The following is a 14,111-nucleotide window of genomic DNA, read 5'->3' as shown; positions in this document are numbered from 1 at the left end:
TTCACCACTGGACAGATCTCCCAAATCAAAACTTAACAGAGAAATAAAAGACTTAACTGATATCATGACCCAAATGGACCTAATAGATATCTACAGAACATTCTATCCTAACAAAAAAGAATATACCTTCTTCTCAGCACCATGGAACTTTCTCTAAAATTGACCACATACTTGGCCACAAAGCAAATCTCAACAGATACAAAACAATTGGAATAATCTCCTGTGTTCTATCAGACCACCATGGTTTAAAGTTATATTTCAACAACAACAACAACTACAGAAAACCTACAATCTCATGGAAACTGAATAATGCTCAACTGAATCACCAATGGGTTAAGGAAGAAATAAAGAAAGAAATTAAAGACTTCCTAGAGATCAATGAAAATGAAGACACCACATACCCAAACTTATGGGACACTGTGAAAGCATTGCTAAGAGGGAAATTCATAGCACTAAATGCCCACATAAAGAAGTTGGAGAAATCTCACACTAGTGATTTAACGGCACACCTGGAAGCTCTAGAACAAGAAGAAGCAAAGTCTCCAAGGAAGAATAGTTGCCAGGAAATTATCGAAGTAAGAGGTGAAATCAATAAAATAGAAATTAAGAGAACAATACAAAAAATTAATGAAACAAAGAGTTGGTTCTTTGAGAAAATCAACAAGATAGACAACCCCTTATTCAAACTAACCAAAAGACAGAGAGAGAGAATCCAAATCAACAAAATCAGAATTGAAAAGGGGGACATAACAACAGACATTGAGGAAATCCAGAGAATCATCAGGTCATATTTCAAAAACCTCTACTCCACAAAACTGGGAAACCTAAAAGAAATGAACAATTTTCTGGATAGGTACCACGTACCTAAGTTAAATCAAGACCAGATAAACTATTTAAATAGTCCAATAACCCCCAAGGAAATAGAAACAGTCATTAATAGTCTCCCAACCAAAAAAAGCCCAGGACCAGATGGTTTCAGCACAGAATTCTACCAGATCTTCAAAGAAGAGTTAATACCAATACTCTCTAAATTGTTCCACACAATAGAAACAGAAGGAACATTACAAAACTCCTTCTATGAGGCTACAATTACCCTGATTTATAAACCAAACAAGGATACAACAAAGAAAGAGAACTACAGACCGATCTCCCTCATGAACATTTATGCAAAAATACTCAATAAAATACTGGCAAACAGACTCCAAGATTATTCAAAACTCAAAACAATTATTCATCATGATCAAGTAGGCTTCATCCCAGGGATGCAAGGGTGATTCAACATATGAAAGTCTGCCAATGTAATACACCATATAAATAAACTCAAAGAAAAAAACCACATGATCATCTCACTAGATGCAGAAAAGTCATTTGACAAAATCCAACACCCCTTCATGATAAAAGTCTTGGAGCGATCAGGAATACAGGGAACATACCTAAACATAATAAAGGCAATTTACAGCAAGCCAAGGCCAACATCAAATTAAATGGAGAGAAACTCAAAGCAATTCCACTAAAATAAGGAACGAGGCAAGGCTGTCCACTCTCCCCATACTTATTCAATATAGTACTTGAAGTTCTAGCCAGAGCAATAAGACAACATAAGGAGATTAAGGGGATACAAATTGGAAAGGAAGAAGTCAAACTTTCCCTGTTTGTAGATGATATGATAGTATACATGAGTGACCCCAAAGATTCCACCCAGGAACTGATAAAGCTTATAAACACCTTCAGCAACATAGCAGGATACAAGATGAACTCAAAAAAAAATCAGTAGCCTTCCTATATACAATGGACAAAGAAGCTGAAGGCAATTAGAGACACATCACCCTTTACAATAGCCACAAATGACATAAAATAACTTGGGGTAACACTAACCAAGCAAGTGAATCACCTATATGACAAGAACTTTAAGTCCCTGAAAAAAGAAATTGAAGAAGATGTCAGAAAATGGAAAGATCTCCCATGCGCATGGATAGGCAGGACCAACATAGTAAAAATGGCAAACTTACCAAAAGCAATCTACAGAACTAAACAGAATTCTCAACAGAGGAAACTCAAATGGCCTACTGGGCAAAGAACTGTGCTGTGGGACGGTCTGTATGTCAAATTGCTCTGATTGGTCAATAAATAAAACACTGATTGGCCAGTGGCCAGGCAGGAAGTAGGTGGGACAAGGAGAGAGGAGAATTCTGGGAAGCTGAAGGCTGAGGCAGGGAGACACTGCAGCCGCCGCCATGACCAGCAGCATGTGAAGACGCTGGTAAGCCACCAGCCAAGTGGCAAGGTATAGATTTATGGAAATGGATTAATTTAAACTATAAGAACAGTTAGCAAGAAGCCTGCCATGGCCATACAGTTTGTAAGCAATATAAGTCTCTGTGTTTACTTGGTTGGGTCTGAGCGGCTGTGGGACTGGCGGGTGACAAAGATTTGTCCTGACTGTGGGCAAGGCAGGAAAACTCTAGCTACAGAACTGCCCTTGCCTTGACGGCTGACAGTAGGAATACAATGCTGTCCTTCCTGGACAAGCAGGACACAAGGAAAATGACCACTGTACTCTGCCAAAACAGGGTAAGATGGTTTTTCAGAATTCCTGCTTCTGAAAATGGTCTGTCATATACTCTAGGCCTGTAGCCAATTTGAATGCACCAACAATGCTGAGAAACATTAGGTGACTGTCCAGGCTGCCAGCTGTCTTGGTCTACTCTTGCAAGATTCCCAAAAGTTGCTTGCATCCATCTACCATTTCTCAGGTACCATTATGTTTCTTCTCAGGTCTTTGATGTGGTTGAAAACTAGATAGTTGTAACTTCCTCAGTTATGATAAAAGATAAGTTAGATATAAAACCTTAAACTCACAAATATAAGATAGATAGGACATCTTCTTTAATATTGTAACTGTAATTCTTGCTTGATAATTGTTTTGATATATGTAATTTTACTATGTTAAAATTAAAACCTTCCTTTTTAAAAAAAGAAGAAAAGGGGAAGTGTAGATGTAACCAACTGTCTTATTAAATAAGAAACACAGAACCAATGTAAAAGAGAAAGCCAAGAGGTCAGAGCTCAGAGCTAAAATCTCACCCTTCCTCCTGCGGTGTCCCAACTTCCCGAAAAGAGAGCTATATCCTGTCTGTCCGTCTTTTTATAGTATTTTGTTCTGCCTTCTCATTGGTTGTAAACCCAAACACGTGACTGCCTCATCACTGTCTGTATGTACAGCTCCCCAGGTCTTAAAGGCATATATCTCCAATGCTGGCTGTATCCCTGAACACACAGAGATCTATGGGATTAAAGGCGTGTGCCACCACCGCCACACTCTTGCTATGGCTCTAATAGCTCTGACCCCCAGGTAACTTTATTTATTAACATACAATCAAAATCACATTTCAGTACAATTAGAATACCACCACATTTCCCCTTTTCTATTTTAATAAAAAGAAAAAAAAGCAAAAGGTTATAACTAACAAAAGAAAAACTATATACAAAAGTACAATAACTATATACAATATATACAAGTAATAAATACCTAAACAGGTATTTGACAAATCAGAGAAAATAATTCCATTATCTATCCTATTTTGGTAAATCCAAGATGTATCTAATGCACTTTCTATCCTAGTTAATTTTCAACTATAACTAACTAATCTTCAATCATAACTAACTAATCTTCAACTCCCTCAGAGACCCAAGAAGGGAATAATATTAGCTAACAAGAATAAAAACAGGAAGTGCATGCAAGCAACTTCCAAAAAATTTGTGAGTTGACAGAAACAGCCAGCTGCCTGGGCAGTCACCTGAGGTTTCTCCGCAGTGTTGGGGCATCATCTTCAGCCTATAGGCTTAGTGTATCTGACAGACTCATTTGTGAAGTAGGATGTACACAAGGTCAACAGTTCAACCTCACATTAGGTGAGATAGCTATGGCTTGTTCTGTCTCTCTGACCTTCCAGTGTTCACCCCAATAACTGGCCTCAGGTTTGATTTTATCAATAAGAACCTTTAAGATTCCTGCTACAGGGAAGTACTGTGGATATCACTCTATATAAATAAAATACTGATGGCCAGTGACCAGGCAGGAAGTATAGGCAGGACAAAGAGAGAGGAGAATTGGGGAAACAGGAAGAAGGGGGAGAGACACTGCAGCCACGGCCAGGACAAGCAGCATGTAAAGACACCGGTAAGACACCAGCCACGTGGTAAGGTATAGATTTATAAAAATGGGTTAATTTAAGATATAAGAACAGTTAGCAAAGAGCCTGCCATAGCCATACAGTTTATAAGTATTATAAGCGTCTGAGTGATTATTTTATACATGGATTGTGGGACTGTGGGGCTTGGTAGAAGCTGGAGAGACGTCTCCAGCAACATCCCTAATCATCAGGGAAAAGCAAATCAAAACAACTCTGAGATACCACCTTACGCCTGTCAGAATGGCTAAGATCAAAAACACTGAAGACACTTTATGCCAAAGAGGATGTGGAACTAGGGGAACTCTCCTCCACTGCTGGTGGGAATGCAAGCTTGTACAAACACTTTGGAAATCAATATGGCGCTTTCTTAGAAAATTGGGAATCAATCTCCCCCAAGATCCAGCTATACCACTCTTGGGCATATACCCAAGAAATGCTCAATTATACCACATGGGTACTTGCTCAGCTATGTTCATATCAGCATTATTTGTAATAGCCAAAACCTGGAAACAACCTATATGCCCTTCAACTGAAGACTGGATAAATAAATCGTGGCACATATACAGAATGGAATACTATTCAGCAGAGAAAAACAATGACATCATGAGGTTTTCAGGCAAATGGATGGATCTAGAAAAAATCATCCTGAGTTAGGTAACCCAGACTCAGAAAGACAAATATGGTATGTACTCACGCATAGGAGGATATTGGGTGGAACAAGGATGACTGGACTGCTACACACATCACCAGTGAGGCTACCTGGATAACAGGACCCCAAGACAGACACGAAGATGGCCCAATGACGGAGAAATGGCTGAGATCTACATGAACAACCTGGACATGAGTGGTAGTAATGAAGGGCAAGGGTCGAGGGAAAAAGAGCCTGTGGGAGATCCCAGCTGGATCAAGAACAGAGAGGGAGAAAACGGAATAGGAGACCATGGTAAATGAAGACCACATGAGAAAAGGAAGAAACAAAGTGCTAAAGAGGCCCACAGAAATCCACAAAGATACCCCCACAATAGACTGCTGGCAATGGTCGAAAGACAGCCGGAACTGACCTACTCTGGTGATGGGATGGCCAAACACTCTAATAGTCATGCCAGAAACCCCATCCAAGGACTGAAGAATCTGGATGCAGGGATCCGCGGCTGGGCCCTGGATGGAGCTCCGGGAGTCTTATAAGAGGAGGGCTTATATGAGTGAGAATTATTGAAACTAAGTTTGGATAAAGCACAGGGACAAATAGCCAAATGAATGGAAACACATGAACTATGAACCAAAGGCTGAGGGACCCCCAACTGGATCAGGCCCTTTGTATAGGTGAGACAGTTGATTGGCTTGATCTGTTTGGGAGGCATCCAGGCAGTGGGACCGGGTCCTGTGCTCATTGCATGAGTTGGCTGTTTGAAACATGGGGCTTATGCAGGGACGCTTGGCTCAACATGGGAGGAGGGGACTGGACCTGCATGGACTGAGTCTACCAGGTCGATCTCAGTCCTGGGGGAGGCTTTGCCCTGGAGGAGGTAGGAATGGGGGGTGGGCTGGGGGAAAGGGGAGGGGGGCAGGATGGGGGAGAAGAAGGGAATCCTTGGCTGATATGTAGAACTGAATGGTATTGTAAAATAAAATAAAAGGAAAAAAAAGAAAGAAAATACCACAACAAGTTGTCCATTGCCAGTTATCCCTGAGAATGTATATACAAGTAATATTATACAGGCTGAGAAGGTTAGGTTTGGTATATACATATATTCATGCAATAACAAATGAATAAAAGAAGCCCTGAATTTGTAGGACAGTGGGAGTGATATTCTGAAGAATCTGAAGGGATGAAATAGAAGGGAGAAATGTTGTAATTACATCATAACCTCAAAAATTAAATGGAAAATTAAATGAAAAGTGTATTGTACCAAATTTCATAATGTAAATATTTGATGAAAAAAAGACTAGTATCTTATTTAACATAAGTGTGTGTGTGTGTGTCTGTGCTATATATATATATATATATATATATATATATATATATATATATATATATATACATAAACATTGCTCTAACCATGAATTTAAATTAATTATGGTTTGTACCAGTACATGTATTGAGGTTATGTAAAGTGTTATAGAATATTCTAACTAACTCTGAGGACATTTTATTACTTGAATAGTTGGCTTTGTCTAATTATTTTTTGGGGGGACATGTTAATTTTCATTTGTGGCTCAGCCACTTGTCCTAGAACAACCGATATACATTGTTCTTATGGGAATTCTCTGGGTCTTTATTTGACATGCTACGTTTACTCTTTCATAATGACTTTCATTATTTCTAATCATTCCATTTTCTATTCCTCCATATAGTTCTTCTGTAAGTAGGGAAAAACAATTTTTTATCTTTTAAAAAATTTTCTTCCGATGTTATCCTCCTTATCTGTTATTTTTTTCTAGAGATTTTATGCTATACAAATCATTGTAAGGTCTTTTGCTCTTACAGAAAGCATTCCTGTAACCTGCTACAGAAGTTCTCATCGTCTTGATGCCTACAAGTTTATTATCTTTCAGTTTTAAAAATCAGGTACCTGAAGGGCTCCATTGTCTTCTGTGCTCCGATCTGCTTCAGGTAGCATCTTACTGACATAGCCTGCCCCAGAACCTACTCCAAGACCCTTTGAATCATGTTGATATCCTTGTAGTCTGGGTATTCAGCTCTCTGTTTCTGTACTGGCTGTTGATAGTACTTCTTTCTAGCTTATTCCTAAAAATCTCTGAAAGTTTCATATAGCATACTTTTATCACAGCCACCTCCTCTCTGAACTCCTTTCAGATCCATTCTCTCTTCTTCATCGACCCAGCTTTGTGTATTCTTCATTTAAATGAATGGAAAAATGAATCAAGACCAACTCATGTGTCCATATTCTATTGGGTATGTGGTCTTCTACTATAGTTTGGTCGACATACCAAGTGCTACACTCTTGAATCAACATGCCAAGGCTACTCTTCTGAAACAGCATATCAAGAGATAAACTTGGTGATGAAAGCTGATTCTCCCCCTTGTCCTAGCAGCTGTTACTTCCCAATATCCCAATATAAGATAAAAGTGGGATTTAGTGCACACATCCCCCTTCAATTATGAGATTTCTGTCACACATGAGTTTGCACAGATATTTTTATACTGAAAAAAAAAATCTCTGGGAATTTATATGTGGAGCCGCCCTATCTTGTCCTGGAAAATCATTTCCTTGTAGTCATCCACTGCCTGTGGCTTTTATAAGTTTCCTCTCAACTCTTCTGTGAATGTCTCTGAACCTTTGGGAGGGGGTGTTTATAGATACCTCATTTACGTATGAGCATTCCATCGTCTCCTTTTCTCTATATCTTGACTGGGTCTGGGTCTCTGTGCTTAATGACACCTACAAGCTCTCTGGTGAAGGCAGGAGGATACACTAATTTATTGGTACGTAAATAAGTCATTAGTCAGTTTAATACAATGTCAACTTAGCTGAATAATGATAGTAGATTCTATCCTAGCGTCTATGATTTTTTTAGGCAAAGGTTCCTGGCCCTGATAATAGTACCAGGTATAGGTTTTTATCTCGTGGAGTGGTCATTAAGTATAATCATAAAATATATTTTTAATCCTAAAACATTTTTTCAACTATTGGATCAATGGGCATATCTAGCCAAGCTGGTCATTATTTTAGCTGGCAGAGTTCTCACCTGGGTATGATTGTTGATTGCTTTTCTTGTCTGGAAGCATGCATAGCACCTTTCAATGAAAGCTATACAATAGGAATGAATCTTCCAGTTCAGTACTATCGTGGATTCTCAATGTTCTATGACACAAGTCTGGGTTGTCTTCAGCAATAGGGTCTTACTATCACATTCTGAAGGATAATTTAAAGAAAAAGAAACTAGATTATGTTTTGTGGTCTACAGAATCTCACCAACTAACAACTCAAAAGAAATATCTCATCACTGGCACTGGGCTTTTAACACTTTATCCTGTGTCTGCTGCCTGTTGTCTCATGGTCCTTTTATATCCTACTCAAAGTCAGTCACAGAAATTTATGTCCTTAAACTTGAAATCTCTCTTACTTTCCCTTTCTCTTCACTTTCATCTTTCCAGTGTCTTTCCTTTAGTTTCTGACTGAGTACAGAGCATATGTTAAGATTATAACATATATAAGACATTGCCATAACATTTCAAAGTGAATAAAATCAATGGGCCACAATTCAGATTTTCATATGATTAGAAAATGAGATTCAAATGTGACAATATATGTGTGAGAGTGACTGTAATATACAGAAATAAGCAGAAAAATACTGGCATTCTTTTTCAAGGCATCACTCTATTCACTATGTGAAGTTCATGTGCTACATTCCAGTTACAAGGAATACAACTTTGAAGATCATAGAAGGGTTGAGAGCAGAGCAGGTGTCTTGAAGTCAAAGTTCATATGCACGCTAATATTGATTGAGATTCTGCTATAATACTTCATGACTTCAAGAATGGTGTATAATCACCAACAGATAAGCCATTATTTTCCATTTATAGTGCAGATATCACAATATTCCATTCACAGGGTCATGGTAAAGACCTATGTTTTACTGAAAAAGCACTTTTCTGGTGCTGAGTCTCATCCTCACTCTTTGCCTTGGTGTTTTACCTTCATTGCTCCTGGGGTTAGTAATTAACATGAATCCTGATTGAATGGGTGTATTTAGGCTGTTTAAACATTGTGTGTTCAGCTCTATCATTTACTTAACAACCTTGTATTGCTCTTATTGAGTAAAACTCTCCTAGGAGTAGTTGTTACTGTTCCCTCTTTTGTATGAAGATAATATTCCCGAACACCTGAAAAACAGTTTGCTCTGGAAAACTGCAAATGGAACACCTGCTTACACTATCCATATGGGACGCCTGCAATGGCTCATATTCTGGAAGCTCATTTTGCTTGGTTTCCTATAGATGGTATGAGTTGGGAAAATGTGCATTTCATAGAAACTTAATACCTTTCTGTAGCTCAAGTAGGTAGAGAAAATATGAGGAAATTGACAATTTTAGCACCTGTGTTTGTTTAATTCTATGTAAATTAACAACTGGTATCTGTTTATTATAAGAGAAATAATAAGTATTGGTTGAAAGAAAATAAACAAGGTTCTGCTTAATTCCAAATTCCAAAAGTTTTGCATGAGGTCCTAAATAATTAATAAATATTCCTCAAGGATCCTGAATGAATCCCAGACTACATCCCTATTCTAAACATTATCTTGATAAAGACCTTGTACAAAAATTCTAAACATTCAACAGATGTCCTTTAGTTGTGGTAACTAATGAAACATGCATTTATGTGACAGCAAATCTCCATAGAAAGATATTGGAGAATAAGCAGTACAGTTCAGTATCTGAGACAGACTTAATAAAATCAAAGGTTAATTCCACTATTGTTATAAAGAGTGTCATAAAGGATTTATTATGAATCATAGTAGACTGCTATCTCACAAATTGTGTGCTGTACAATCAGACATATAACTGAGCTGCTTATGTGTTGACTATTAAAAAAATTATCTCTTTTGTGAAAACTCAGTCACTTCATTTTATACTAATCTATTATCCCTCTGTGCTTCTGTGCATATTAATGTATACAAAAAAAACCCCAAAAGTTATGTGGTTAGGGAAGGAGGAGAATAGAGGAAAAGTTAGAATAAGGATGAATATGATCAAAATATATTGGGTAAAACTCACAAAGAACTAATTTAAACAAATATTTAAAAATGCATTGGGATAGAAAAAGTATATTTTGTCTTAAAACTGTACCTGTAAATACATGGAATAATTAATGGTGGCTAGTATTTTAATGAGATGATAAAACCAATTGATAGAAACCTCTCATTTAGCCTCAAATACAAATGGTTATTATAAATATATTAAGTAATAAATTTAAGAATTTTTTTTTAAAAAAAACCTCATTTTCTTTCATTTATAAATGCTTTTTGTTCATTTCTTTATTGATCAAGCAATTTCCTTCGTATAAAATAATGGAAAAGACATAGTTCACATAAAGCCGAAATTTTGATTCCTGTGATTTTTTTAAAGTATTGAAAGACAAAAATTGTATTCCTTAAAAGGTGAATACTAATACAATCTTATACAATTCTAAGGTTTTGATAATTGACACATGAGCTCATAGGCACCCAGAGACCCTCAGAACTACCTTTACCTAACACTTCAACATTTTCAACTCATCCATGTCATCTACACATCCAGTACATTCACTAACATCCAGCTGGTGACTCCTTCCCTTTGATTCTTTTATCCTGTTTTCTTTTTAAGTTTATTTTGTTTGATACCTTTGTGTTTGAATTGCATCAAGGTATTTTAATATATTCATTGTATAAAGTATGGAGTTTGATAATGATTTTTTAAATTTATTTGAATTTCTGGGAATAAAGACAACTTGATTATTTTAGCAAATTGTTTAATTACATTTATAATTATTTTGATGGAAGTTTTGCATTCCTGAATATTGGAGAGCTTTACTGATAACTTTCTCACCTTTGCTTTTGCATCCATTTTCTTTTTATGCTTTCCCTCCATAGCACTACTGGTGTAGACAAATGAATTTAGTAATATCTCTTCCCTTTCTGTTATATAGAAAAGCTTGAAAAATACTGGTGTTAGCTCTCTGCTTTGGTTTTTCAAAGGTTTTGTAGAATTCTACAGTGAGTCTAAAAAAAGCCTGATCATTTTAATTACTTTGGGGAAATTTTATTTACTTCTCAATCTCATTGTTCATTATTAATCTGTTCCAATTGCATATGTCCTCTTGGTTTGGTTTTAGTATTTATATGTTATTGAAATTTATTGTTGAACTATCCATGGGATGTAAAATAAATAAGGATAAAACTTTTAAATAATTTTAGAATCAAATTCATATGAAAACACAACATAAATATCTGCATCAAATATCACACTGATCATCAAATCTTCAGGTCAAATTTAACTCACAGCTCATTGCTTAAACAAATCCTATAATTTCTTGTAGGTTTGTAGCATTTTCAAGAAGTACATCTATGTATGATAAAGTATGATTCTAAATTATTGAAGGAATAGTACTACTCACCATTCTTTTTATCATTACATTTAATTTATCTATCTCCTATCTTATTGTTGAAAATAGTTTATTTTTTCATATAATATATCCTGATCACAGTTTCCACTTCTTCCACTTCTCTCAGCCTCCCTCTACCTCCCTCTTTCTCTGATACACCCTACCCCCATGTTTCCCCTCAGAAAAGAGCAGGTCTCTAAAAGAGAACAACTAAATATATTCATAATTCTTAATACATATTATTTCTTGATATTAGAAGAACTCAGTTCTTATATATACTTTTATTGAAAAGGGCCATGTATTGCTAATAAATAGTTAATAAAGTAAAAAGTAAGTAATATATAATTAGACTATGTTTAGAATGCTAAAATCACATACGTTGGCTAGTTTTATGTCTAATTGATACTCACTAGTCATTTGATAAGTGTCATTTGGGAAGAGGAACTACCAATTGAGAAATATTAAGATATAGATCTATTGGAACCACACAAACATTTTATTGTGCAAAATTAGAAGTTAATTTATTTTTGTTTTTGTTTTGGAGAACAAGTTGACAGTTTGTGCTATAATTGACCACATGCATACACCTGTGAAACAATCTAGTAGTTTCTTCTCCCAATTATAAATCATCACAAAAGGTGTGTCTTTGAATACACGGAATATGCTCTGTATCATCATTAAGAGTTGCCAATAATTAGTTACTTCCTACATCTTCAATAAAACTAGAATATATGAATGGAGTATGTGTCCTATTTGGTTTTTGTCAGCTTGACACCAGCCTAGACATATTTGGGAAGAAGAAATCATAACTGAGAAAATTATCTCACTAAAAGCAGCCGGGGTCAAGTTTGTAATTCATTTTCTTGATTAACAATTGACGTCAATGAGTCCAGCACCCTGGGGGTAGTATAAATTTCTGCACAGAGTTTCCTGAATGGTAAAAGAATGTAGACTAAATGAACTGTGAGGAAAGTCAGTGAGCTGTATTCTCCCATGTCCTCTGCATCAGATCCTGCATCCAGGTTCCTGCCTTTAATATGAGTTCTGACTTCCCTTTGTGTTAGCACACAATCTGAGAGTTGTAAGATGAAATAAATCAGTACTTCTCCTTGTTGCTTTTGGCCATGGTCTTTATCGTAGCAATAGAAACTTAACTAAGATAACCTACATCCTCAAAGGGCAAAAAAAATCAGTTTATATATTTCTGAAGGATATTTAAAAGAATAGTAGAAATTCCAGATACTCTCAATGGTTGGTTAAGAAACTATGAGAAACAAAAAATCAGAATAGTGAAAGTAGCAGATAGAGCCATTAATAAACATTAGCCAGACATTATTATTAAGATATCATGAGATAAAGATAAAACTAAATCAGTAAAAACTTTACTAATCACAAAATAGAAAAATGCCCTGAATACTTTATGAAATAGATGGAAGATTTTAAAATAAGGAACAGGAAACTTGAATACAGACCAGTGGAAAGTACTCCTTTATAGCATAGAGTGAAGAACTCTAATAAATTACTCTTTTAATCACCCCAGTAGGATACTATCAGCTTTTTAATGTAAGTGGAGAGAGAAGATAAAAATTTCATGAAAATAGGATGGATGCGCAGGTCTATTTAGACTAAGAGAAATGGTCAATTTTTTTAAATGTTTGGTAAGGTAAAAAACAAACAAAAAGATAAGAAAAAGAAAGCAAGAAAATAGTTACTAATAAGATTAGAGACATATCAGGGCTACAAACTAGAGAGAAGAATTGCATTTTACGACTAGAGATTGTGACAAAAAATCATCATTGGCTTGTCAGCAATGAATGCTTAGCCAAAACAGTTAAAAGTGTAAGTTTTGTACACAGAACTACTGTGTGTGTGCGTGTGTGTGTTGTGTTTGAACTTACTTAAAGATATAATGCAGTTCTTCTGGGTTCATCTTCAGGATGAAAGGAAGATTCAATGAAATTGTGGATGCAAAAAGAAAAACTCTTACTGAAATGTTTTACAGTTCGCTCTGTATAGTGAAGGGATTATGGATTGACTATCATGTGCCTTAGCAAAGATAGAGAATAGCATCATTATGCAGGGAGAGTAATTTTTATAATAGAATTGCTGTGTCGTCTCTTTAAGTCCTACTTCTATAAAGGTCACTATCCAAGAATACACCAGAGCTGTGCCAAGGGAAGCAATTGCTGGGAACTGAAAAAGTACACCTTAAGACAGTCGCCTGTTTCTAACATTCCTGCCATCAAAACAAAAAAGGGAAACATGTTCTTCATGGGTCAATCTATCGGGATAACAATAACATCATTAAGGGTCAGTTTGTCATCTCAACAAGATGAGAACGAGATTATTAGTATTACATAACTTCACTTGCAACCTTATATGGTAAGGAGTTGTGGCATCATAAGGGAAAAAGAACTGATATGTCTTGTTGTGAAAGAGGTAAAGTCTATTGTGCTCTGATAAATGATTCAGAAAAAAAGTGTGCATAACCTGAGTGCATGACCTATAGATGTTTAATTGATTAAAACTATGTAAATGTTTACAATTTTAATTTATGTACAATGTATTGAGACATGTTGAAATATTTAATTTTGTTGTATTATATACTGGAGAAAAAAACAATTCTTTTCTTATTGAGAATAAAATAATTACTTGTTTTTTTGAGCCCATCAACTAATTTAGTATACATAAAATACACTATAATTAATAAAAATGACCAGAAAAGGGCTTTACAAAAATCACATGCATATATTAAAAATACCAAATGTGAAGATATCATCTTAGTTCATTTTAATGGCTTATAAATTGTTGG

This window comes from Peromyscus maniculatus, chromosome 11 (assembly GCF_049852395.1).
Source record: "Peromyscus maniculatus bairdii isolate BWxNUB_F1_BW_parent chromosome 11, HU_Pman_BW_mat_3.1, whole genome shotgun sequence".
Classification (NCBI taxonomy): domain Eukaryota; kingdom Metazoa; phylum Chordata; class Mammalia; order Rodentia; family Cricetidae; genus Peromyscus; species Peromyscus maniculatus.
The sequence above is the reverse complement of the archived record's forward strand: the minus strand, read 5'-3'. Positions refer to the sequence as shown.